The sequence below is a fragment of the Acomys minous genome (genome assembly GCF_964271855.1).
Source record: "Acomys minous genome assembly, chromosome: 4".
NCBI classification, from domain to species: Eukaryota; Metazoa; Chordata; class Mammalia; order Rodentia; family Muridae; genus Acomys; species Acomys minous.
The window spans coordinates 10,092,482-10,116,929 of NC_140486.1; the positions used below are offsets into that span (position 1 = coordinate 10,092,482).

Consider the following 24,448-nt stretch of genomic DNA (forward strand, 5'->3'; position numbering starts at 1 on the left):
ATGTCTTTGTAGCTGGAAGATGTGATTTATGAGCACAGACAGATGACTTGGAGCCAAGTCTGGCAGAGAGGTCAAGATGGGTAACGTTAGTGTAGAATTACTCTTTACATAGACTGCCTTCAGAGCGTTCTCAGGGTTAGATGTTTTTATTTTCTCAGAGAAGATGAAGTAGTTCATTCATTATCTTTAAGCATGTTGTAGAAAACTACACAAAACTAAAACGAACCTATTATTGAAAACCACAGTCTCTAGTCCCATCTAGTCTTTTAACAGTAGAGCACACTTGTATGAGTGAGAGTATAGTCATGTTTGTGCCTCATGACATGGAACTGTGCAGCTCACCCCACTAGGACAGGCATATATGGGCAGATACCGTCGTATGTGTTGCTTCTCATGGGATAGTTCATTTTGCATTTTCCCAGGCATACTCTCCAGAAACTTTCTATAAAAGGGAGACTTTTAATTGTTGATATTTCTCTAAGATAAGCAATTCTTAACCTTTTCTGTTTGAAACTTGCATATTTCTTTTTTAAGTCTGTTGAAATATGTATATTCTTTTGTATAAAAATAGACGTAATTAGAAAAAAAAAAGAAATAGGAATATCACATTTTGGACTTTTGTCCTAGGGTTTAAAAAGAAGACTGGCTTAAAATTTACATCACTCTGTGTATTTAATATAAACAGGTTAAAGCAACTTTTCAATAAAAGATGCACATAATAAATTGTAAAGAATCTTATAGCTTACTTGATTTGATTGCCTGAATACGACAAAGAAAGAATAAGGTGTAGAAGGGAGATGTCTCTTTGTACTGGCATTAAAAACTAAATTCCATGAAAAGTTTCTACTTTAAGAGATATTAGACAAAATAACCTTTAAAAGCTCTCACATATAAAACATTTTAAAAGCCAAATAAATTGTGCAAGATTTGTTAAACGTGTAAATGTGGAGATAGGGATTCTTCAAAATGTAAAGAAAGATTAGAGGGAATGTAGGTTTTATGAATAATTGTGATTATTATTATTATTATGAATAATATAAGTAGGAAAAAATGAATAAAAAATTTCCAAAACTTATAGGATACAAAGCAGTATTTTAAAAATACATTTGATGAAGCTCCAGAAAACAATAGAAGGAAGGAAAATCCTTGCATCTATCAGCATTGCTTATACGTACCTAGCATCATAAAGGCCAGGGATTCAAACAATATGTTTTCATTTTTAATTATGGGCTCAGCATAATCAAGGAGCAATGATAAAGAAAAGATAAATACTCTTATAAACAAGTAAACAAGAGAAACAGAAAAAAGTGTTAATCTTTTGGCCAACTGTTCAGAATTCACAATAAATCTGGTCGACAGTTGAAAACTATCTTCAAATGAAGGAGGAAGTAAATCTAGGCATTCTGGGAAGAGATTCAATGAGAACAGTTCTCAAGATAAGAATATAAATATTTAAATCCTAACCAAATTGAGACTGTTTATTACCAATATATTTTTCCTAGAGATATCTCTAAAATTCTTAAAACATAGCTATAGTAAACAATGAAGAGAAAAATGTGGATAAATTCCTATTTAAACACACAGACATTGGTGGTACAAATTACAAAATAATGTTCAACTTGTAATGCTAAGAAAAAGATCTAGGTAATGAATAATGTAAATAGTAATCAAATTTAAACATCTAATATTACTTAATTTTTTATTTATAAGACATTTATAAAAGTGTTTCAGATACTGTCAGTATTGTTACGTCAAATTTAAGCTATACAGTATCCAGAGTGGCTATTAGATAGAATTAAATGTGTGAAATCACATCAAAGAGAAAAATACAACTAGAAAGTAATCAAAATTAACAAAGACCTAAAAGTGGGCACAATATAAGTCATAATCAAAATAAACCAATAACAGAAAACATAAAAGAGTTTTTAAATATAGATATAGATCTTCACATTCATGAACCTAGAGTAATAGGAATAAAAAGTCCATATGATTGCATCAATTATCAGCAAAATAGCTATCAATGACTTTTGCCTTAACAACAGACCAATTTTAGCCATAGCTAAAAGAGTCTAAGTAAAAGATAACACATCCTGGTGAGTCTTCTTTAATCAAGAAATATAATTTTCATATAATAGCTATATTACTAATTATGTTCTCTAATGTAAATATGATTCCTTATGTTAATGGATCAAAGGGAAAAGTCAAATAAATCCATAGACTGATGAGGAAGACATTTGCTAACAGACAACACTAATTTGTAATGAAAGCTCTCAATAAACTAAGACTAGAAATAAATCTATTTCTGATAAGGAATATCAAGAAAAACTATACAGTGAGCATCATACCTACCACTACTGAAGCATTACAAGCCTCCCATTTAATATCAGTAACAAGGCAAAGATGCCCGGGTCGTCCCAGCTACTCAGTGATGCAGTATGGATTTCACCCAGCAAGATCAGGCTGTGAGAGATATAAATTACAGCTTTGGAAAAGTAGTAATCACAGCACTATTGGCTGGATATATGATTTACTGAAATCCGGGGAAAACGTACAACCTATCAAAGGTAAGAAAAGTAAAACAAGAATGACAGTTATAAAATAAACAAGAAAAGCCCTTTGATATACATATCTATTTAATTCCAGAACATAGAAATACATGTTGATAATAGCAAAAAAAGAAAAAAAGAAAAAGAAAAAAGAAGGAGGAGGAGGAGGAGGATAATCTAATAGCTGGAAATGCACCTAACTAAACATAAATAAGATTTCATTTTTAAAATAAGACATACTGCAGTATATTAAATAGTAAAATATGTATTGGTGAGTAGGAAAAAATCAGTAAAATAGACGTAGCTCTTTTCTCCAACTTGATTTCAAGATCAGTAGAATTCTAGACAGTTGCTAAAGGCAGATATTTTAGAACTTCATAACAATTCTAAAATTCTAGAAGAAATAAACAATATGAAAGATAAGTTAATAACTAGCCTTCTTCTTAAGGAAGAAGAAAAGATGAAGAGTATTATCAGCTCTTATGATCTTTTTTGGCTGAATTGTATAAGTAAATGTGTTAGGTGAAAGTGAACTTTTAGAATGTGTACAACTGTAAGGCCACAGAATAAAACAATTCTTAATATAAATATACAAGACACAAATAATTGATAAATCTGACAATCTCAATGGAAAATATTTATTGAACGGCTTAGACAAGATAATCATGCATGTCATATAAAAAAAAAACAAAGGAAAGTTTGAATAAAAACTTGCGCTAGTTTAACAAGGAAAAGGGAAGCAAGCTAACTGTTTGAAGGTAACCTGACAGAAGCTATGAAAGTGGGTGCACATGAGAAGGCCAGGGAAGATGTCCAGACTCACTCATCATTAGGTGGGTGCAAACTAAAGGCCTGTTCATAGATTGCCCATGATTAAAATATATTGAAAGTTGAGGAAGTTGGAAGCAATGAGAAGTCTTGACACCCTGCTAGTGAAGATATCTGTTTTCCATTTTAAGAAACATTTTGGTATTCCATAGTAAAATTAAAGATATAACTAGAGTGTCTATATATTATCCAGAAGTTCCATTCTTAGCTACATATATGTCAAAGATAAATATCATAGTGTTCACAGGGAACATATTTTTGTACTAGCTCCATATACTCAAGGGTCTATTTACAAGAAAATTGATGAATAAATGATAGGCTAGTCATAAAAAAGAAGAACAATTAACCAAAACAATAAGTAAACAGCATCTACACATGTCAGCCTGAATGAATTTTAGAAGCAAGATGTTGAACAAACAAAAACCATAACTTTATTTCTGTAAAGTTGAAAATATGGAAAACATACAATTTAGAGACAAATATATATGTTGATGCATCATATAATGCTACTTTGATCCCAAATAGACAAAATAGGTGATGATTCTACCATGACATGGCATCTTCTAGGGACCCTCTAGCCATATTGGTGTTATGTATATTCTAAAATGGCAGGTACAAAGTCGCCTGACAAGACATGTCTCTGCTTACAGCCCTGCGTTTAAGTGGTACCTCATTTGTGTGACATGGCATCTAAAACTGCAGACGTTACTTCCTCTTTATGGTTATACATTGTGAAACCAAACAGCTATTGAAGCACAAGGCTTCCCTTTAAACTCTGGTGTGAGCTTCCATCTTCACTGAAAAAAGGGGAAACTTTCTTGGTTTCACCCAAGGCACCAGGTAAAAGGTAAAATTAATGCACATGGGACTGCTAAAGGAATTAAAAACAGTCTTTGCCTCAAGATAATGATGGTGGGTGAATAGCCTGGCTATTTACCTTTTATAAATGATATATGAATAATACATTCTCTAAATGTGCAAACAGATATATATACACAGGAAATGCAATTATACATATAATTGTACATAATACAATCTGCTATGAGATAAATGCCTATATGGAATTGAATATACACATTATATATATGTGTGTGTGTGTCTGTTTGCACACATATATGTATGAATATATATATATATAGAGAGAGAGAATATATATATATATATATATATATATATATATAGAGAGAGAGAGAGAGAGAGAGAGAGAGAGAGAGAGAGAGCTTTGTTTGTATAGTTTTCTATTTTTAAAACACATAAAATTCTGTTTTCTGGATGTGGGTATTTTGTTTATTTTTTTCAAATGTTAGACACAAATTTCCTATGTACATCAAATCAGTTTTCCAAAAATGTAGACTCTACCTGAAATTACACCCTCTACCTGAAAACTTGTATTTGTTTGTTAGATGAAACTTTTAACAGGTGATTAGAACAGATGTGTTAGGAAATGCCTTCTACCTGTTTTCAGAGATCAAAGTTCAATGGCTGATGGTAAAACCAGAATGTGTCTTCACCAAAGACTCTCCCGGTCTTGTTCAATCAAACACTAAAGAGCTACTGCCCTTGCCGCTCACTCTTTCTTTCTAAAAATATCAAATTCTTGCTATGCTACAAAGAACGGTATGTTTAAATAAAGCGTAGTGGCCAGGAGCAGTGTTTATCTTGGACAAAGTTAAGCACGGAAAGTCTTCTCAAAAGAATGTGAGAGAGTTACAGAAAGTCAGGCTGGCTGACCTTGGCCTTGTGTGGGCCAATGGGTCTTCCGTGGGTAAGGTGCTCAGGCCTGCAGAAGAGGAGCTCACCTTGCAGACCTCAGGGGGAAACTGTCTTCTCCTCTTGGTTTCTGTGAGGCAAACCTACCTTTAAATGGTGCCCCTAGGGGCCCAGCAAGATGGCAGCACTCTCTGCCAGGGCAAGCCTGTCAACCCAAGATTGAGACCCAGAGCCTACAGGGTGGAAAGTGAACTGACTCCTCCAAGTTGTAGTGTGACCTGTACATTTATTTACCATCGTATACACACTCACATACATGCACGTAAATAAATAAATAAATAAATAAATAAATAAATAAATAAATAAATAAAAAGTTTGAAAAGCACTTCTGTCTTCACCCAGCCAAAGGAGATAAATCTACTATATAGATTTGTTCACTAAAAATGGTGTGGCCGAACTGATTGTGTCATTTCCACAGGGCTTGCAGATGTGAAGCTTTAACAAACTTGAGGGAAGGGACAAGGTGACTGATAGACACAGCATTCTCCCTTATGACGGAGAGATATTGTCTTGTGTATTTGGCCACAGCAAGGTTTATCATTGGAAAGTGGTGCGTGGAGAGTTTCATGCCCTGACAGGTGACAGGACTCTTGTAGCATGAGCTGAGACTGGTCTTCTGGCTGCCACTCCAATCCCTTTCCTCTCCTTTTCACAGGGGGCTGGATTAAGACAGAAGCAAAGGCAAGAAGTAAAGGTGAGGTAAATAGAGATGGGTAGAAGACAGGGGAAGCAAGGGACCAAGCAGTAGCTCCTCCAGTACAGCAACCCTGAGAAGGAAAGCAGCCACTGCATCACAGCTTGAAGGCACATCCCTGAATATCCCCTGAGAATTTCCACCATTCCCTGGGGTTAAGTTCTACTATGTTGAATGAAGGACAGTGGGACAGGCAATTGTCACCTTTATTAGACTGAGAAGTGTCTAGGATGTTAGTAAAGTGCAGTTCTGTTTTTCTGTGAGGATGTTTCCAGAAATGGTTAACTAAGAAAGAAAGACGCCTTGGCTGTGAGTGGCACAATCCCCTAGGCTAGGGGCCCAGGTAGAGTAAAGGAGGAAAATAGAGGACTCATCTCTCCTGAAATGTATTGTTACACTCTGCCATGCTCTGCCATGGGCTGAAACCTCTGCAGCCATGATAAAGGTCAATCCATCTTACCCTTCAAATGTTTGTGTATTTGGCCACAGCAAGATTTCTCACTGGAAAGTGGTACATTCGGGGCAGATCAGGACCTTTTGACAGTTAAAGTTTACATCCCCTCATGCCACGGCCATCTCTCTTGGCTTTTCCATTATTCACCCCCATAATGCAGCAGCACCTGCACCTGTGCTGGTGACTCACCCTGGCTCTTTAGAATTAGCATTGCTAGTCATCTAGAAACATCACCCATAGGCACCAAGATACCAGTATAGGCTTAGTCACTTCTCAGAATCTTGCCATCTCAGGGCCCCACTCTCCAGAAAGCACACACCTGCCAGCATTGGAACAAGCCCACGCCTTATGCTTGGCCTATTTGCCAGTTGGCTCCCAACTCTAATCCTTAAGTACCACAGCCCACTGCCAGCATGAGGCTGTGAGCTCCTATATAACTTTTATGCAACATTCTAGCCAAGCCCTGTCAAGATGTAACTGAAGACAATAGCAAACTCCTCCCTTTAGGTAAAGGTCACTATACAATAATGCAATTCTCACGACCTAAAGGTGGAATTTTTTAAGCTAACGAGGATTTGATCTCTATTTCATTGGTGTAAATTGGAAATGGATACCATATCTTTAATGCTAATTAGCCATTACATTACTTAGTCTTCCAGGCCCCATGTAAATAACAATTAGCAGTAATTTAGCAGTTGTACATGCTGGCATCTTCTGAGCCATACCATTGTATACCATTCCAAATTCCTTTGCATTAATTAGGATCATAAGCCAATCGGTACTAATTAGGAGGAAAATAAGTATAATAATAAATGAAACAAAATAGTGATTTGTATCTGGTTGGTAGTTCCTTCTCTCTGCAGTTCATCACGTAGCCTTAATGCACAGGAACTTCTTGTAATTGAAACTAATTATGAGGTTTCCCTTGCTACTTCGAGCCTCATGTTCAAATCCCACAAAGCTCATTAAATAAGTAACAAAACTGGAATCTTTAGCACATATTGTAACTTGGATCATGTTAATTAGCACCACACACAAAAAGGCAGTAAGAGGCCGTTTAACAGCCCCTCTACTAGTTAAAGGAAGGGGGGACTGCAATCCATATCATTCTTCGGGGCCTGTCAAAAGCCAGGCTAGTGGCCGATGAGTCATTTGGTCAGAAAGCGATGGTGCTGTGGGGGCAGAGAGTATGGGAAACCAAAGGCTAACTCACCCCTGGACTATGGCAGTCCCAGCTATTGCAGGTAGAAGTACATAGAAAACATTACTATGCTGGTGGCTCAGTTTATTAATTCTCCCTCTTAAGGAACTTGTCCCATTTCTGATGACGCTGGACTACCTCTACTCTACCTTTGGCTACTTATAGAGTTCTTCTCTTCAGGGTTAAACGAACATGGAGGACCCTAGAAAACTCACTTGCCCTGCACAGAATGCAATTGTATACACATAGATCCATGTGTCTGTCTCTAGTCAAACATATGCACCACTCAGGAGACATATTGACTCTCTTCACAGCTTCCAGCACTGTTCTAAACTACTGCCGCTCCTTTCCGTACACAGCTGACTCAGTAGAAAGCTCCCGAGGCCTCAATGTGAGCGGACTGGAGGATGTGCTCACCCACTAGCATGCCTTGTGGCCTCTTCTGTGGGCCTTTTCACAGTCTAGAGTTAAGCCTCAGTGATGCGGCTAGGTTAAGGTCGAGACAAAGGAATAATCCCACAGGAGTATTGGCTTACAGCACACCCACCTGCAGCACAGGAGCTCTGCTAACAATGGTGTTTAAGAGAAGTAATTCTAAAATAACTCTAATAGAAAAAGCTTTTCCTCCAGTTCTTATTTGTCACAATTGATGGCTCTATAAGAAATAAAAGACATGACAAGCACTTTCTAGACAGCCGCCTTCAGTAAAGCCAGTAACATTTTGGAAAGAAGACCCCATTGCTCTGCAAAGCCACTCCCACTACTCGATCTCACAACAGCCCCTGCCATGTTTTCCTGCTGCTGTTCCTTACTTAGCTCGGTGTATCGCCATGAAACCTGTGTGTATGCAGGGCTAAGTTGGCTGATGATACTGCACTGGGTAATAGGCGGACTCCATAATCAGAAATCTTAACTGTGAAGATGTTAAGACTCATAGGAACTGACCCAGACTGAAAACAAAAAACGTGCATGACTAAATCACTACCCTGTGGGAAAAGAAAAGAATGCTGAAGTGCAAAGTTTTAAAAATGATTCTTACACAGATATTAGTATTTATGTTACGCAGTATGAGAGAAAGGGAAAGCAAGGAGCTTGAAGTCTTAACATTGTCTGCCAAATGAAAGCAGAAAAGAACCCCAGGATATGTGCAATGTGAATACATTTATTTGGCATTATTTTATCTGATGTTCACGTATCGTGAACTTGGAGCTTTTTCTACAGAGGTACAATGGGTTAAAGCAATCTCAGGGACAACTTACAGTGACCCTTCATAACTCATGATACAATCTGAAGGAGAAAAATCATAGTTATCAGTGAGCCTACAGTGCTGAAATTGACTGACCTGGTTAATCCTTTTCATACTAGTTGATTCTATTTGTCTGTGTATTCATAGCCTCATACAATATTTTTAGGACATAATTCTGCATCATGTCCTGCTGGATAGTTGACAACAAAACTAATAAGATAATAGTTATGCCCTGCCACTGGTAGTTTACAACGCTAAAAGAACTCATGGCTAATCATTGTGAAATTAAAGACAGCCAAATTTAGATGTTTAGCCAAGAGGAGAATGAGCTAGCACAAAGGCTTGTTAGCACTTCTCCTCCAGCAGAGATTACAGCTGTCAATATTCTTGCCTCCTCCTGCAATGTTAAATTATATAACTGATGTGTTAGCATGGCTGTCTCCCGTAGTAGCACTGCACTCCACATTCCTAGCTAATATCGAAGCCAGCAAATGGTCACAAAAGACACTTAGGCAAGAGGTGATGAGACCGCATTTGACTTGGTGATGCTTAAATTGGAATTCTGAGCCAAAAGCACCGTCCCTAGAAGAGAATAAACCAGGAGGTTAGTCTTGACTTGAGGACACATATAGACCTTTGGAGTTGGACAGAAAAATGTATTACTATGTGACTGTCAGGTAACTACCCAGAAGAATAAGTCACAAGGATAAAACAAAAGCCAGGACTGAGAACCAGTCCCAAGCAAACCAGGGTTCTCAGTGAAGCTCTGGGAACCCAGTAATCCACATATTGCCCTAAAGCCTTATGTATACTCACTTGTCAGAAAACAGGGTACAGTTGGATATAAACTAGAGGTCTCCATTAGGAAGAACTTCAATATCCTAAAAAGAAGTGCCCTCCTTCTCACTAAATCAGTTCAAAATGTATCTGTATCTTGATTAAAGATACTTTGTTGAGCATGGTGGCTCATGACCTTAATCCCAGCAATCAACTGAGAGCTAGGAGTAGACAGATCTGTGTGTTCAGATCCAGCTTATTCTATATAGCCATTTAGACTTATAGAGCAAAATATTTCACATCAACCAGGGATATGCAATGAGGCCCTATCACAAAAAAAAAAAAAAGAAAGAAAGAAAAGAAGAAAGAAGAAATACAATTTTTTTAAAACCTCCAGAATTCCACAAGTTTTCATACTATAATTTTCTCCTTGGAGAAAGAAAACAAACAAAAAACAACAGAGTTATTGTAAAGAATTATAACTAAGATGTTAAACAGTTTCAAAAAATGTTGCCAGCATTGTTTGTGACTAAATCAAGACTCTACAAGAAATACACACAGCAAATTACACACACACACCCGCTCAACACACACACACACACACACACACACACACACACACACACACACGCTCACACGCGCGCGCGCACACACACTTCTAGAAAGAGAACATGATTTACATTTCAATTCATCCACATGCAGTGGTAACCCCAGGAAAATGGGAGGTGCAGCAGCTGAGGCCCTGATTATCCTGCAGATAGGTTGATTCCTTAGTAAGTGTGCATCTGCTAATCCATCGACCCAGTGTCCCAAACTCCGTTTGCTGGAAGCCTCTGTTCCCACCTCTGCACACATCCCATGATGTACCGAACACCACAGTGTGGGCTGAATCAGTGTGTGTTAAAGTTCCAGCCCCTCCACTTGTTACACAAAACTCTTCGTTGAGTTGTCCAACCACCCCAATCTATTGTCTTTCTGCTGTAACGGTAATGTACTGTGTGGTAGGATTATTGAATTCCCTACAGAAACCAATTCTGCTAGTACTTGCTATGAAATAAACGCACGAGAAGTCCTTGTTTTGTTGTTGATGGTAGAGTGTCAGTATTCCATAGAAGTGGGATGTAGAGGGAGTCCAGGAAAGGCTCACAGAAAGAACTTTCTAGCAAGGAGAGCTGTCTGCGGGGTTGGAGCAGGTAGCTCATTATCTGCACTTACGCTTCAGCAGAGTTTAGGGTTTTTTAGATTTGTAGACTTTTTCTTTGAGTAAAGGCTAGGGTGGATGTACTTTGATGACACTTCCCGCTTCATGACTTCTGATGCTGTCATCTTCCAAGGACATTGCATGAGGTAAAGAAGAAAGAAAAGAAAAGAAGGGGAGGAAAAAAAAACTAAACCTCTCATCTCTGGCATCTTGTGTTCTGGACACTACAGCTGTGTTCTAATTTGAGCCTTGAAAAATTCCTGCATCAGAGCTATTTCTTTCTTTTTTAAAGATTTATTTATTTATTATTATGTATACAATGCTCTACCTGCATGTAGACCTAAAGGCCAGCAGAGGGCACTAGATCACATTATAGATGGCTGTGAGCGACCATGTGGGTGCTGGGAATTGAACTCGGGACCTCTGGAAGAGCAGCCAGTGCTCTTAACCTCTGAGCCATCTCTTCAGCCCCAAGCAGAGATATTTCCATCCTCTGTTTGTAGTTAGGAAAACTGAAGGGTGGCAGGCCCACCCAAGGTGGTACACTGGGAAAAGGCAGAACAGACTGTAGACCCCTGAACCCGTGCTCTTCCCACCACGCTACCTGCACTCACAAGTAGAGTCTTCAGGAAACTTGTACCAAAGTCAACGTTCTGAATGAAGTGCAGAGTTGGCCGGTCTACCCTTCTTCCATCTTCAGATTGCGTGCATTATCTAAATCTCCTTAACCTGCCCCAAATCACCTCCTGCAAGAGCTGCCTTTTCTAAGGTGCTCTTTCTGAATAAAGGAGGAAGGGTAAAAATAAAGGAGCAAACACTTTTCTATGTGGTTCAGTCTCCGGCTCTTCTTTCCTCCATTTCTCCCTCTCCTCTATGCAGCTGTGCTGATGAAGCACAGGCCCAACCAAGTATTCCAAAAATTCACCACAGAACTCCATCGTTCAGGTCACCTGAAGAGAGAAAGGTATATAGCTCTCTCCTCTCTCTCCTCTCTCTCTCTCTCTCTCTCTCTCTCTCTCTCTCTCTCTCTCTCTCTCTCTCTCTCCTCTCTTTCTCTCTCTCTCCTCTCTCTCCTCTCCCTCTCTCTCTCTCTCTCTCTCTCTCTCTCTCTCTCTCCTCTCTCTCTCTCTCTCTCTCTCTCTCTCTTTCTCTCCTCTCTCTCTCCTCTCTCTTCTCTCTCTCTCTCTCTCTCTCTCTCTCTCTCTCCTCTCTTTCTCTCTCTCTCCTCTCTTTCTCTCTCTCTCCTCTCTTTCTCTCTCTCTCTCCTCTCTTTCTCTCTCCAGTTCACATTCTTGAAACCTCAGCCACATTATAAACAAGTCTGAGCACACAGCATTCCTCCTCAAGCACATGGCCGTGCTTTGAAAGCACAGGCCTGACCTCTGGAATGCAGCGTTTGCCTCTCCAGGGCCCTTCCAATTCATTTTGGAAACAATTGAGTTTGGGGTTATTAATGGCGGTCAGGAATGAATGGAACAGGTCAATCTCTCGTCGTCTCTGTCCTGCCTTTCTTCCTCCATATTCATTTGTTATAATTAGGTTTAGGTCTATAGGCATGTCCAAGGGCAATACCAGTTCTTACACTCTGAGTTTTGTTTGTTACCTTGGGTGTGTGCCTACAGCCAGTTTTATGCTGCTTCTTGTGAATCCTTCTTTAAAACACTCAGACCTAAGCAACCATTACCTAGAAAGATATTCTTGATTTTCCTTGCCTGATCTTGAAGATTGTAGGTTTCTTTTACCTCTTCAAGGCCAAGTTTAAGGGTATGCAGTGGAATCTTGGGTGGGAATCAAATAATGGGTTCTTACCCATTTCTGTTCTTGAGTTTGGGGCATAAGATTCGAGGGGAGAGTTCCTTGGCTTGTATCAGCTATGAGACTAAATCATTAGATTAGTCCTTTTAAGAAATCCTACACACTTATTCAAGAGAATGGATGCTCATCTCAGTGTGTCACCTTTCATACAGTTGCTGTAATTAAAATCACTTCTTGATATACTTCCTGAGACTTTTGTAATAATTCTTAAGAACTTCCTGTTTACAGAGACGTCTTCATATTTTGAATATTTAGAGAGTCTATTACCAAGTGTATATCCACTTTCTTTCACCTTCATACGTACACAAGGCTAGTGCATTGGTGTAACTAACTTGTGGTTCCCATCTCATGGCCATGCAAGGATGCTGGGGCTGACTTAGTTGGCTGGATCACTGTTTGGTTCCAATGCTTCCAAACATGAAGCAATATTTAAACAATGGCAGCACTTGGGGCTTGAGCAACTTACCTTTCATGATGTATCATTTATGCCTGTGATCCATAAACTCAACGGGCTCTTGTCTATTCAAGGCCATAGCCACACTGTGTTGTGCAGCACCAGCATGACCCAGCTGCATGGCAGTGTGTACTCTGAGTATAGTTTCATAGGAAGTGCTGCTCAGTACACACGTGTGACAAGGCAAGCATGCATCTCTGTTTCCATATCCAAAGCACCCCATGTGAATCCAACAAAAAAAACCCCACTTGCAAGGATAGTGATGAGAGGGAAGAACAAAAGAAGCATATGGAAGTTAATTTCCCTAAATCTTTGCACGGTGTGCGTGTGCAGGGACCCAGATCATCTCTAATGGCTGGAGTCGAATGCAGTGGTGGCTCTGTTTTAAAACCCAATGGGAGCAGGTTGCTTACTCTTGTAGGATCTACTCTGGCTCTGCATTGTTCTGTACTGAGATAGGTCTCTCTAGAACAGTGATTCTCCTCTCTCATACTGAGACACCAAACAATGTCTGGAGATGTGTTACCACCACAGAGTGGGAGTTGCTAGCAGTGTCTGAACACTAGTGACATACCAGGTACAGGACAGCACACACACAAACCTCTTCATTAGTAGATATAAATGCTGAGAGGTTAAGCAGAGCTCTTGCACCAGAACAAGCCTCACCTAATGAAAGTGAAAGAAGCATGTGGCATACAAGTGAAAATTGCTTTGGCAAAATAGGATGTGTGTTCCTGAACTCTTTGAGCAAGCTGTGGTATAGAGGTCAATTTTGGTGACTCTTTTCCATCCATATCTTGGAAGCAGAAGTGTTCCAAGTAGGTATTGGATTTGGTGTCCCAAATTTATCTTGTATTCACCAATATTTGGTGAGAGGATTTGGCATCACCCTGGGCACATTGCACTCTGTCCAACTGTCTAAGCCCCTCCAGCATCTCTGCCTTCCATGCTTTGGTCTTCACTATTACACAATACATTGTCTGTTGTAAAACAAAGAATATTATACTGCACAGAGTCTTCCCGCTATCTTACCAGTGAGTAAGCCTGACAGCTTATAATAGATTTACTCACGTGCACAGGAAGTGAAATCATATACTTCAGTCAAGGGTGAGAGCTCTCTCCTCTCAGCTGCCAGTCTCTGCAAGGTCTCTGAAGTGTACAGCTGGGTCCCCTGGCTTCTCTGCTGAGATTAGAGGATGGCATTCTACCTTCAGTGTACTCAAAATGCCACCTTTAAGACACTGTTAATTGGCAGTGAGAGTGAATGTGATAAGCTTCGCCATCATCGTGACCCAGGGTAGCTGATGAGCCACAAAGGGATTTTATGGGCTGTGGTTATTGTTACAGAAATAAACAGAAGAATTCCAGTGATCTGCAAAGTGCTGTGAGGGCCTTGCCATCATTTCTCACAGAAAGAATGAAACCAGCACTGTGACATGACAGTTAAGAGCCATCATCACTACCCAAGGAAAACAGCATTGTGATAATGTACAACCCCAGTTTACTAATTAGTCACGTGTTGGTACCTTGAAAGTCATTAAACAATAATCTTGGTGGTTAACTCTTACAACATCCCACGTTAAGATGATTTTCAAGTGGCTAGAGAGATTGCCCCGTGGTATAGAACACTGACTGCTCTTCCAGAAGACCCAGGATTGATTCCTAGTGCTTATACAACAGCCCATAACCATCCGCAACTCCAGTTAGAGCGGATCTGATACCTTATTCTTGCCTCCTCAGGCACTAGGCATGAAAGTAGTGCATAGACATACATGCTGTCAAAACACATATACAAGGGAAAATAATCTTAGTTATTTCTTTTAGTTTTGAAGTTATAATTATATCATTTTTCTCCTTCCATTTTCTTTCTCCAAACCCTTCCATGTATCTCTCTGTGCTCTCTTTCAAACTCATGGCCTATTTTTCAATTGTTTTTACCTATATATATTGTGTGCATCATAAATATAGCCTGCTCAGTCTGTATAATGTTACTTCTGTCTATTTTTGGGGGCTGACCATAAGGTATAGAATAGCCAGTTAGTGGGCTCTTCCATGGGGAAGACTATTTCTCCCACTCTCAGCATTCCCTAGGTGCCTGTGTGGTTCTTTGTGTAGGATTAAGGGCACATGGATTTTCGAATGTCTGTTGGCGTTGTCTTTGTTCAGCCATGTTTGGGCAATCATGTTCCCACTCCTTTACATGTTTAGGAGACATCGTCTCACAGCAAACTCTCTGACTCTCTGGCTCTTATAACCTTTCTGCCCCTTCTTCTTCAATGTTTCCACAGCCTTAGATGCGGGATGTATTTGGTCGATGTATCCACTGGGTCAGGGCTTCACAACTCTGCATTTTGACTGGTTGCTGTTTTCTTTAATGGTTCTTTCCGTCAATTGCAAAGAAACATTTCCTCCGTGAGATATGAGGACACTTATCATTGGGCCTAAGGGCAAATATTTAGGGGACTGTTCTGGTTTAGTGAAGTCAAAGGTGTAGGTTCTCCTCCAAGATCCATGATTGGCTGGCCCTGGCCAGTGGCTAGGTTTTCTGTATCAGGTATGCTTTTCCTCTTGTTGAATTGCCCTTATGTCCACGTAAAGAGCTATTGATTACTGCCACGATCTGGGTGCCACTCCTGCACCCGGAGGGTTGTCATGCCATGCTGGTCACTCTTGTGGTTGGTAGGCATCACTGTTTGGTAGGGCTGTTGTTTGGTTCCCTTCTTTGGAAGGTTGCCTACTACCTTCCAGTAGCATGAAAGTTCATCCTCAGGGAAGAGGCATTTGAGTAGCTCTGGCCCCTGTGTCTGAGCATGGTATCTTCAGCAACAGGGACTTACCTTCCACCTCTGGGAGGCAAAGTGAAGCAATAGCAATAGGCTATAATGTTTTGGGAGTCTATTGGACAACACTGAGAAACATTTACAATAGAGCTTCTCATGCCTACAGTGTTTGTTGTTGTTTGGTTGGTTGGTTTTTTGTTTTGTTTTGTTTTGTTTCATCTTTTGTTTTCTGTTTTTGTTTTGTTGGCTTGGTCTAGTTTAGTTTGATTTGGTTTGATTTGGTGGTCTTTGGCTGTTAGAGATAGCATCATCAGCCCATATGGGAATTTTTAAAAACTATATATGTATATTTCTACACAGATTTGTGTATATTATATAGTTTGTTTTAGGTAAATAGTTAATTTTATGATACTTCATAATTTTTCAGACATCCTTAAATATTGCTTTATCCTCCTTTTTCTGTATTTAGTTCCCTTCATAATTAGAGTCCTTCCCTCTTTTTTTCCATTTCCCTGATCAGATTATTTGTTCCTTGATTTTCCCCTCTCATTTTCTTGAAGATGCTTTCCAAACTGTTCCTCAGATTACCATAAGCAAAATGAGATGCAATAGTTATTTGTCTGATGAGAACACTAAGAAGAAAACAAAAAAGAATTAGACAGTGACCTTGGTTTAGCATGAAATGTGTTCAAGTCCCACACAGTCAATAGATGCTTTAAAGTGGCAAAGAATTTATAGTCTGTCCCAGAAAGCCTCCAGAGTGTCCTCACTGAGTCTGGCCTTGGGACTACATGTAGAAGAGGAAATATGAAATAAGTTGGGTCAAAAATAATATTCCCCTTACATGTGCTTGGGGTGAACAGAGTGCAAAATCCTTTCCAAGCTGGCCAAGTCAGGAGGTGAGCTTTAAAAGTTGTTGAAGGCTTCACTTAAGCCCTCTTTTTCTTTTCATGTCTTGTCAACTTTATTAACAATCTTATTTCTTTTCTGGCTCAATGTCTCTACCTAACACACAGTCTGTTTCCACTATCTGGCTCTTACTGTTTATTGCAGATTTGTTCAATCTCTGCAAGTATATTAGTTTGTTAAGTCTGTCTTAAAAACATACCATGAGCTGGTGACCTCAACCAGCAAACATTTATTGGCTTCCAGGTCTCTAGACAGAAAGTCTAAGATAAAGGTGGACGCCATGTTCTGCCCTTTTCCAAACTCATGGGACTCCTTTTCATAATTCTCTCCTGTGTCTAATGGTTTGCAAGCAGTCTCTGGCATTCCTTAGCTCATAAACACATCAGACCTTAGTCATCCATACAGTCTTCTTCCTGTGTGCATGTCTATTTTCAAATCTCTCTACTTCATAAAAGGTATCAATCATATTAGACTATGGTATAATGACTTAATTTTTAACTTGATGAATTAGTGAACTTTTCCAAACTAAAATTAGATACTTGAAACAATTAAACTTTGCGAAAATTAGGTTGGTTTGTGCCCAAGGCTCTGGACATTCCATTTCAGTATCCAGTGGCTCATTGGTTTTGGCCTATGAAGAGGACATCAAATCATGGTGGATGCACATGGTCATGGTAGATAAACCTGCTCTCCTTTGAATCATAAAGCAAAGGGGTAAAACAGAGACTAGGCTCCCACAATCCTCTCAAGGACCTATCCCTAGTGATCTTTGACCTTCCCATTAAACCCCACCTCCTAAAAGGTCTATGATGTCCCATTAGTTCCAGTATACAATTAGAACACAGGAAAAAGACTGGGAAATGAAGACAGACTAAGGGTGAGCTAAGGAATGCCAGCGACTGCTTGCAAACCATTAGACACAAGGAGAGAATTATGAAAAAGAGTCTGCAAAAGGGCAGAACCCTGCGTGCTATAATTTTATGGGCTTTGGGGCTATATAAATCCAAAGCATGGTACCTGGTTACCGTTATACTGACTCTGTCTCCACATTTGAAGACTCCATGAACTAAAAATCTAAGTCATTCAACTCATAATAGCAACTAAACCTTAGTTCTTAAGGACAGGAATTCACTTATGTTGCATTGGTTAAACTGTACAGCTGACATGTGTTAATTAATCAGAGACCTGTCCAATTGTCCTGTTCAATGCCTGATCTCTGGCAGAGGGATAGACTATTTTCCTGAGATCATCTCTTGAGAAATTATGCCAAGCTGTGCTACATTTCTCCCAGCTAAGAAGTTCTTCTTAAAATAATAATAATAATAATAATAATAATAATAATAATAATAATAATAATAATAATAATAAAGAAGTTCTTCATTAAGAAATGCAAATCTTGGGTGCTTGATGCCTCAACTGTACCATGCAAGGGAAAGCAGGCCTTCATTCTGGCTTCAGCCAGCTCATTTCTGAGCCAATTTTAGCCTCACCCTTGATAACTCTTCTGAATCAGTTTCTAGTGACAGCTGATCCCATCAGTAGATCGATATTTGTTTCATGCAGTTGTTTTACTTTTTTTTTTTTACTTGTAGTGACATATTTTGTTAGACAAGAGTTATTTTTCATTTGTCTCCCTCTGTCTTCCTCTTTCCATGCTTGCTAGAAAACCATACACATTTGGGGGAGGTTAATGGAACAGAACAAAACATCTCTAGTAATACTAAAAAGCCTCACTTTTATTCACTTGTCTCAAGTTTGTTTGGGCCTCTTCTCAGGGGTACAAAGCCTCTTCAGGTTTCTACACACCTGCCAACCATCTTTCATCAGATCCCTACAGACACCCTTGTACCAAGATGTGACCCCCTGCCCTTTCCCATGCAGGGTTTCCAAACACACTTATGCTTCAAAAAACACTGTGATGCTTTTCTTCTATTTCTCATTTTTCTATCACCATTAGGATTCCTTGTATATTGAACCAGGAGGCATTCTTATTTAGCAGCACTCGAAAGTGAGGACTCTTCCCCAAACTAAATCACTACAACAGTTTTTCTCTTTACAAGAGACAAACCACTTCTTGACTCTGTATAACCCAGTGAGCTCTGTGACTGCTTGAGGATGAAAAAGCATCCAAGGTAAACTACTTAGAAGTGTACCTTTCGGTCCTGTGCCCCCAAAGCATTGTATGGCACTGTTTCTCCCCAAGAAAAGATTCAGTAATGCTCCCAGGGCCTTCTGAGTGATGGCAAGGGTCCAAGCTTTCAAGTTACCCAAGCTAGGATCCATATTATTTTGATAAGTCCCTGCAGCTACTCCTACATTCCCAAGAAATCTACATCCTACCTTTTGGGAAAACAAGGGGATGAAATAGAGAAAGCTCATGATCACTCTCTGGACCCAGTTACTTAATTTTTACAACAATTTATGTGGTTTAATTAGCATAAACCAAACTCCATCTTATCCTGAGGAATGGGAGGTATTTTTGTTTGCTCGTTTGTTTTTTTTTTCATTAGTCACTGAAGTTGACTATATAGGGCTCAAGTGTCAGTGACAACTCAGGGGCTGATGCTGAGGCTTAAATGAAGAAAAGAATGGATAGCCTTCCTCAGGGACCAGTGTGTTTTCCCCAGCTCTCGCAGAGATGTTATCCTAATTTACATCTCTCCCATTTGAAGTTATCAGAATCAAATCCAGATGTACTTCCAGGAAAAACATCCCAAGGTCTGTCTGCTCTGAATGGAGAACTGAAGCCAAAGCCCACACCTCATTCCTGCCTCCCCAACAAAACAACCTGCAGATATTGAAAGAATGAAGGCTTGGGAGTTTGATATACCCAGTTTCTACTTCTGTGTACACATAGTCACCGGCACTGACCTTAGGCAAAAGTATGTGAACTATCCAAGCCTCAGTTTCCTCCTCCCAGTGGGAACAGTAATGCACACCTTAATGTAGTAAGGGGCAGCAATAGTTTCATCCTCAAACTCTCCAGCTTACTCTCTTCTAGTTAATTGAATGTTGTTTGTTTGTTTTTGTTTTGGTTTGGTTTTTTTTTTTGCCACCCTATTAAGTTAGTGAGAGCAGACCCGATTGCCTGGTCTGAAATTGGGAAGGAGCACTGCCCCAGTCTGGTGTGTGGAAGACAGTCATCCCCCACAACATCTGGACTCTGCTGTCCAGGTGAGATTTGGCGTGTTTACAGCAGGTCTGACACCAAAGGCATGAAAGAGATGTAGCAGACCAGCAGTGAGCCCCTTGGCTATGGTGTAGAGTACAATGCCTCACTCCAGACCTATTTGCCACGGCTAAAGAAACAGGAGAGCGAGGAGGCAATTGCAGCCTTGCACTTCAGTAGCAATACGCCTTTTAATGAGGCTCCCCCAAAGTCATGTTCACAGAGAGGATGACACGGAAGAAGCATGTTTCCTCCCAGCCGCCAACCATGCCTATGGGGCACCAGGAACAGGATCTCTCTCAGCGCTGGGCCCCGAAGCCAACCTCACAAAATGCTTCTCGGTGTTTGCCAACAGGGAAGCTTGGTTTGCAGCTGGAGCTGCAGGTGCCGGCTGCCAGGTTCCCCTTGGCAATGCAGGTGTATGCCAGGTTAGCAAATCTGCCATAGAAAAGTAGCTTGTCACTCAGAAGAGCGTGTGGCCCGAAGGATGGAATAGACTTGTGCACTCCCCACTCCAATGTGGAAAGATAATAATTGCACCTGTTTTTATGGGGCATTATATGACCTCAGCATGGAGTCAGAAGCTGGCTTTCAGAGCCTCTGAAAGATTGTAACTTGCCGCTTCTTCTTCTTCTTCTTCCTCTTCTTTTTTCTTCTTCTTCTCCCTCTCTTCTTCCTCCTCACCCTCTTCCTCCTCCTCCTTTGTCTGGATGTCTTTTTCATTTTCCTTGTCATCATTCAATCCAAATATCATTCATGGATTTGCATAGGTCTTTGACTAATATGTTCGCAATCCCAAGAAGTAGCTGCTTCTAGCCACTTAATAATTCAAGTATGTATTTCTGTGTTCCACAGACCTTTTTGATGCCATGCCCTCAAATCAGGTCTTCTGAGTCTCAGCACTTTAGCTTTTTATTGTCTGAGACCACACATGCCTCCTGCTGTGCCTTAACTTTTGTTTCCAGTAGCCAGTGAACTGTTTAATCATATATCTTTTCTTCTGATCGGTTGTGGTCTTGCCTTTGGTACACAGATCAATGAGTGTTAACCACAGTCCCCTGCTGAGAGGGTCTGTTACTGAGCACAGGAGCAAGGCTAGAAATGGAAAACCTCTGAGTTACCACAACAGCGCCACCTCTGCACCGCGTACTCTTTCTGTGCAGGCCAGATGACTCTCAGCTTACTGCCTACCCAAAGAATGTTGCTTTGGTGAAAACTACTCTCTCCCCTGGAGATTTGCAGTGCCATGGCCACAAGGGAAGCTAAACTTCGGGGCCCAAAAGCACTGTAGCTAAAACGCCTCTGATGCTTTTGCTGAGGTCAGTTGGTAATGTCACACTCTAGTGGAATATTGCCCTTTCATCCTTCTAAACATAGGATAGGGGATAGCTAAGCCCAGAAAAATCTGTAAAAGCTGATAATCCAAAAATTACACAAATTCACACACAAACACAGACAAAGGCTGCATCTCTGCCTCTGTCTTTCTATTTTATTTTCTGTCTCTCTTTCTCTTTCTGTTTTGAACTTGCTGATATGTGTCATGATATATTTTGGTTTAGGAAGAATGTAAAGTGTGTTTATATTCCTTAAACAAATAACTATACATATACAAATGTGAGCCAAAAATTTTTCTCCTGTCTAGAGCCAGAATGCATTATGGATGGTTCTCATTGTTGGTAACTACCACCACCACCACCACCACCACCACCACCCCCAGAAAAATCTAAAACAACAAAACAGTATCTACACTACCTCCTACTCCTTTTAATTTTCAGCTAAAACAGTAGCAGTAAATACTGAGCATTTATCATGTGTTAATCAGACATCCGGATAAATACCAATATTTAAAAATAAATGTTCCCTGCTTATTCATTCTTTACAGTAGCTGTATAGAAGTGAGCACTGCTAATATATACAGGTGAAAAATTTCAAGCTTAGACGCTTTCTTCAGATCATAGTTAACATAGAGCGAGGTTTAAAAAGACAACAAAGCTCTGATTTCAAAAGACGAGTGATACCTTCATAACCTATGCTGAGCAGATTGCATATTCTGTTCAGCAGACGGCATAAGTCATGTGATCTAGAGAAATCAAACAATTCACTGATATTGATGTCGTGAGAATGCCAAAGAATTGTACGGCAGTTCTAGGGGTGCCATCTACTAAGATTAAATGAAATATTAACACGTAAAACACAGCTATGATTGATCTGATTTCATTGAAACAGGGCTGACTTTTAGAGTGAAAGCGACTATACTCAGGGGATAGACATTGTGACCTTCACCTTGTGTCAGAACTTGAGTGAGCTCCTGCAGGAATCTCGTCAATGATTAAGCGTATAAACCAGCAAGAGCATCCAACGTAGTTTTCTTTCCAGTGTGGAAGCTCTGGGCAGTCAGCACCTCAGACAGTGTAGAGTGACATGTGTTGGTTTATTGGAGTAATTGCATTTAAAATGCTACTCTAAGGGGGCAAGATGAGGAAATGGTGTCCACATCCAGAGAGTCTCACTAGGACCAAACAAACAAACAGAAACAAAAAACCATGAAATGTGCAGCTGGGTATCCTGCTCACCTTCATGCTTGATTTGCAAGCAGGTACAGTGTCCCTTGCTTCCAGAGGCCAGGCAGGAAACAGCCATCCAAGCCACTGCCTGTGTGCAAACCAGCCTTAGCCGAACACTTTCATGGAACTATGTGTCTCATTGATCTTCTAGGACCTACTGCCCAGCAGTGGCTGCCCCTACCGAGCAGTGCGCATTTGTCCCTGTGTACTGCCTGAGCAGCCTGATTAACTAGGTCTATATGCCACACCCATTCAGTGGGGAGATTTGGGGCAACAAGTTGTACTTGGACTATGGCAAGTAGTGAGTGTATGAACGAAACAAACAATCCACGGAAAATGCCCCAGATGTGGCAGCGCTTTGTACTTATTAACAATTGTTGCTTGTCAGAAAGTCTTGACTTATTTAAAAATAAATAAATAACATATTTGCATCATAAAAGTAAAATTAAGACCTTAGCTAGCTTACAGTAAAGACTCCAGAAATGGTAGAGAAATGACCTCCCCATCCTTGCCACCCTGGAGGTAGAGAGGAACAGGCTTAAATCTTGGTGTGATAAAATGTTCCCAGGACTTGTTTAATCACACAGAATGACACACAAGACATGGAGATGATTGTGATGAAGGAAGACACTAATGGCAATATATCTCTATAAACAGAAGGGATGGCAAGGGTGTGTTTTGCAGGACCACTTGGAAAAGCACCAGGGTCGTCGAGCAGGCAGAGAGGGGAGGGGAATGCGTGGATGGAAGCTTTATTATGGTCTTCAGAGGAAGGAATAGATGAGGCTGTCTAGGTGGATATGGAATTGGGTACCTATTTCATTTCAGTGAGCTGCAGGATGTAGAAAGTACTGTTAGTGACATGAGACCTGGTTCAGAGTAATCCTAAAGTAGAGAAGTAAGAGACAGTTAAGAGTTCCATACAGGAAGTGGTTGGCAGGTAAGAACCCAATCGCTTAGTTTGCATGTGAAAGATGCATTTTGGGTAGTCCTCTGCTATTTCTTGGAATAGTTTATCCCTGTGGATATCTGTCGATAATTCTGTGGTTCCCCGGTATTAGCAAGGTCCTAAACATTATAAAGTATCATCAAGGACATAAATGCACAAATAATAAGCACTCCCCTTCACTCCTGAGTGACAGTGGCATTTGGCATGTACAGGCATAGTGATGGCTTCTAGTGAACTCAGTTCCATGGGAAGGATTACACTAGAGACACCTGTGGTGGAGGGTGTGGTGACAGACTGATGGCAGCCACACTGCCCCATTCTGTGGCATTCTTAGGGGTCCCGATGAATTGGGGAGGCCTTTTTGAGTTTCACCTCTTCCTAACGTCTTGCCATTTGATAATATATGATGTAAATGACCAGGAGAAATCTGATTTGCCTCAGCCACATGAGAATCTTGAAAGATCTACAGTTATGAGCCAAGACTAAGGACAGTGTGTCTCCAAGCCATGGCCTTCCTTTCTATCAGTCGCTTGCGTTCTCACTCATGGTGGAGGTCTGAAGCTCGTGACAGGCAAGAGGGACCCACCAGGTTTCTCCTCCTCTGTTTAATTTGCTCTCAAGAAAATGCCTGTGGTGCTCAAGACGCTTGGGGGTAACAGATGTGTTTAAACAACTTGCTTTCTTCTTGAGGTCTGGCTTAATTCAATAATCTCTTCACTCTTTCATTTGACAAGCAAATAGCGTTTGGCAGAAAATGTTTCTTTCTCAATTCCAAGACAGTACCACAAAGTGAACATTGAGTTTAGGGACTGAAATTCCCCAAGGTGGGAGGGATAGAGAGATGTAATGAGTGCTGCACAGTTAAAGCCGGAAAGTAGGCTGAAGATACTGTAAAGACAGCCTAGGGCTAGCTTTCAGAGATCACTGAGCTTCCCCGTCCTGGGCAAGGGCCTGGGCAAGGAGGTGGGGAGTTAAAGGACTCAGCTTCAATACCACAGACCCCAGAGTTTCTGCCACTGGCTTCCAAGTCTTTCCATAGCTCTTAACCTGCCATAAAATGAAAGGAGCAGATGACAGGACACACTGATGAG

General features: G+C 40.3%; 1 protein-coding gene across 4 annotated transcripts in view; it reads left to right on the plus strand.

The window, feature by feature from the left end:
- The window catches only part of SETBP1 (SET binding protein 1), a 363,443-nt gene that overhangs the window by 282,110 nt on the left and 56,885 nt on the right, over window positions 1-24,448 (plus strand). The gene's annotated exons all lie outside the window — the stretch shown is intronic.